Source organism: Tamandua tetradactyla, chromosome 5, assembly GCF_023851605.1.
Source record: "Tamandua tetradactyla isolate mTamTet1 chromosome 5, mTamTet1.pri, whole genome shotgun sequence".
NCBI lineage: Eukaryota > Metazoa > Chordata > Mammalia > Pilosa > Myrmecophagidae > Tamandua > Tamandua tetradactyla.
Window position 1 is genome coordinate 188,565,002 of NC_135331.1, and position 4,021 is coordinate 188,569,022.

A 4,021-nucleotide genomic window follows, 5' to 3' on the forward strand; every position below is an offset into this window, starting at 1 on the left:
CTTAAGGTTGAAATGGTTATTTGTAAATTTCTGCCTATATAACATTATACTCATCCCTAGTAGTGCATTTTGGGAGCGGGGGTGGGAAGGGGTATGGACAAGATAGAGCTGTAATTAAAATGTCTAACATGTCTCTGTTGAGAAATTTATTTAATGTATGGAACTTGGGTGTTAATAATCGAGAGCTGTTTAGTAATAACCCAGTTTTCTTACAGTCTGTTTAAAGATTTTTTTTTTTACAATTTTCTTCAGTTCTTTTTGCCAGCGTGTATTATCTGTGCATTAATGGTCCTCATCTGACTTTTGCATTGTCTTATTTTTCTGCATGAACTGACATCAAATCATTACTAAAATTTGGCACCTATGAGATCAATATGAGCAGGAAGCTTAATTTAATGAGCGAATATATGCGAATTTGGGATTTAAAAATAGATGAGTAACAACCCTTTTATAGTAACAAACAAATGTAAAGAAAACAGCTAATAACTGGGATTTTGTCTGTAATGCACTTCATGGTGTTCTCATAGGCTTTGCTGTCTAGTCCTTTTGTAGTTTTGAGGTTTCTCTTGATTCGCATATTTCTTTTTGATTACAGAATTTATAATTTAATAAATACTACAGTTTAGCAAAAATGATTTGTCTCTTGTTTGAGTCTGGAAAGGGGATGGAAACTGATGTTTTAGCCAAGGCTCACTGAATAAGGGTGTGCTAGTTTGAACTGGTGGTGTTCTGCTTAAATAGCTGCTCAGAAGAGCATTATTTCTTCATAGAGAATATTTACCATAGTCTATAGGCAGTATGTGCAGAGTAAATGTGTATGGAAATAAAACCTAAAGCCTTAAACCTTAAGGACTTAAAATTCATAGCTGATAGTAGAGGCCAGAAATATTTTACATTTTCATTACCAGTTTTTGTTGGTGGTCTAACACTATCCTGGATTTTTAAATGGTAGACTTACTTATAAATAACACCATTAATGGACACAAATTTACTTTATATAAAATACTATCGGTGGGAAGTGCAGCAGTGGCTCAGTGGCAGAATTCTCACCTGCCCATGCCAAAAAAAAAAACTTATACACTACAAAATTCACTTTTGGGGGCAGTTTTTATAATCTATGGTGAAGTAGGAAGTGTTAGGTTAGCCTGGTAATCTAGAATTTGGACCCTGAAAAAAATAACTTGTATGTCTTGTTTTATTTTCCTAAGTCAATACAGTAGGATCATGTTGAGTCCTTTTCAATATAATTTTAAAATGTGAAGTGAATGTTACAAAAGCAGAAAAAGATTGTCCCTACTCTGAAATTATCTTTACCTCTTGTTATGATTGGTGAAAATTGGGACTTAATTCTTTGATTTACACTTAAAAAAAAAAGTCTATTAACAGAGATATTACTTTTGAAAGATAACTAGTTATAAAATAAGTTTGCTTTTTTTTTTTCAGGGAAAACAACTGAAATCAGATATAAAATGTCAATGTTATAGGATGTGTCATGATTCCCTTTTGAGGTCTTATGCAGTGTTTTGATATGATTAAATTTTAGAACTACATAAACAGTAGTCCTCCTGATTGCTTTGGAAATTCCAGGGTACACAGGCGAATGGACAAGTCTGTGGGTAGCAGACTTTCCATATGGTGGCTTTAACTTTTTCACATAATTTAAAAGGAAAAAAAATGTATTTAAAAAGATCAAATAAGGCTCCAAATTTACATCAGGGGAATGGGAAGAGTTGTTTTGTTTTGTGTTGTTTAAAGGACTATTCCCCATGATTTTCACTACAGCAGCTTGAAGAAGAAAATGACTGATCATCTTCTGTGCCCTGACCCCTCCCTGCTTTTGTTTTTTAAATGCAGGTTTCATTCACAATTATTTTTGTAAACTATTTTCAGGTAAGACAGGACCAAAGCTTTATGAAAAATAACCCCAGGAATAGATTTTGTGTAGAAGCTTTTCCTTTGTTTTTGTTTTAACCATAAATATTTATTGATGGATCAAAGAATACAATTTTAATGGAACAATAATTAGGGCACAACTGTGGGTTAAAAATTTGCTATATGGTCAAAAGAGGGAAAAAGTAATAATCTTAGGAACTTAAATATACAACTCAAGGGGCCTCTGAAGTACCTCTCTAACAGATCAATATCAAACAATTCTTTTATATAATTCCTATATTATATCAATCACTAAGTCAGACTGATACTTCATAAAGAATTCATCATTTTTTAAGACACATAGGAAAAAACAATGTATCATTTGTATGTGAGCTGTCCAGCTTGGCCACTCTGCTGTTTCCTACCCCTTCCCTATCCCTTTGCAGAGGTATTCTTTAGTAATTCCCTTCCTAAAAAACTGTTTGCACATCTTGGATAACCTAAGGCAAGGGCGTTTAAGCGGGGAAGAGAGGAAACAAGCAATAAGTCAGAAAAAGTTAGTCAAGGCCAGATATATGAATGGACTCATATGGACAGATGTTAGGATGGCAATAGCCTGATTCAATGACATCTAAACTTAGCTGACTTTGGCAGAGAAATTGCTCTGTCTTGCTCAAAGGCCTATAAGGCCCCTCAGGTTGTCCCACCAATGGCAGACCCCTTGTTCTAAGGGATTAGCAAGGGTCTACACAAGGAGCTGTAAATTTTTGTTTTGTAGATAATTTAAAAGAAAAATATTTTAACAAATATTTAATAAATTTTTTTTCTTTTAAATTATCTACAAAACTTGCAGCCACCATATGTAAGAAGCCAAGATAACCAAGTAGCTAATGTTACAATACATTCAATGCTTTGGACCTGTAGTAGGAGCTGACAGAGGACAGTATTTAAATCTCTTGGACTGGGATAGGTTAAACACTTCCTTTCTACTCGGAAAAGTGAAGTGAGAAACATACCAGTGCATGTTAACACCGAGGCATAAAACAAGCTGTGGAGGTGTGACTATAGGAGGCTTTACAGGTCACCCAGCACGCTTGTTCAAGCCATGAGAAATTCCCCAAGCATACCGTCAGAGCAGCCATTTTGGTAGTGAAGGTGTCCGCGAAGTAAGCAAATCTGTAGGCATACGGCTATTTTCTGAAGAGCCAACACTGCACTAACAAGAGTAACCATGTAGGAATATACTTTGAGAATCAGAGGCCAGAGGTACAGTGACCAAGGCAAGCCACCTAAAAGATTTGGCTCTACAACTCTCACCAGCACCACCATTTTTCAAGAACTTCTCCATCTAGCAGCTCTTTAATGATAGAGCACTGCAAAGGGCACCAGGGGACAGTCAACATTCTTCTGAGAGAAATGTTAGCTACCGAAAAGTTCCTAGAAAGGCAACATCCCAGAATCCCAGAGACCCATTTAAGACTGAAGGTAGATAAAAATTGCCAGATCACTTAACTGTTCTCCTGCCAAATCAGAAATACATTTAATAAGCATAGCTTGGGGTAACCAAGTAGAGCAGAGGGGAATTTTGAGGCTTAATAAAAAGAGACTGGAAGACAAAGTGATTGGCATGTTGGGTGACAGAGAAATAGGGAGCAGAGGGCATATTAAAAAGTTAGAGGAGCATGCTGGAGGGAAGGTGGCGTGGCTGGTCTACAGCCAGTGAAAGAGCTTGGTTGGCTGGTTCTTAGCATGATTAGCTAGGTAGGGGTCAAAAAGGGAGAGGTCAGTGTTTCTATTGCAGACCCTGAGGGTGAGGTACAGAGGGGAGGGCAGCCCTGGGACCAGCCAATCAGGAGCACTTAGTAAGAGCCCACGTGGGCACTTGCAGCTCCAGCCTGAATGAAACTTCCTTTTAAAAAATGATTTTTGGTAATAGCCTAAGAGCCACTATAGGACTTGGGGATTTATAGTAACAACTTTAAACCAAAGGTATTGTATATTTTAGCCAAATATTTCAGGGAGCTTGGGGAATACACAGAAACAATGAAACAAGGCCTTGAGTTCAGGTATACAAAATATTAGAAACAGATTTGAATACTAGCTGTTTTGGTTTGCTAAAGCTGCTAGAATGCAACATATCAGAAATGGA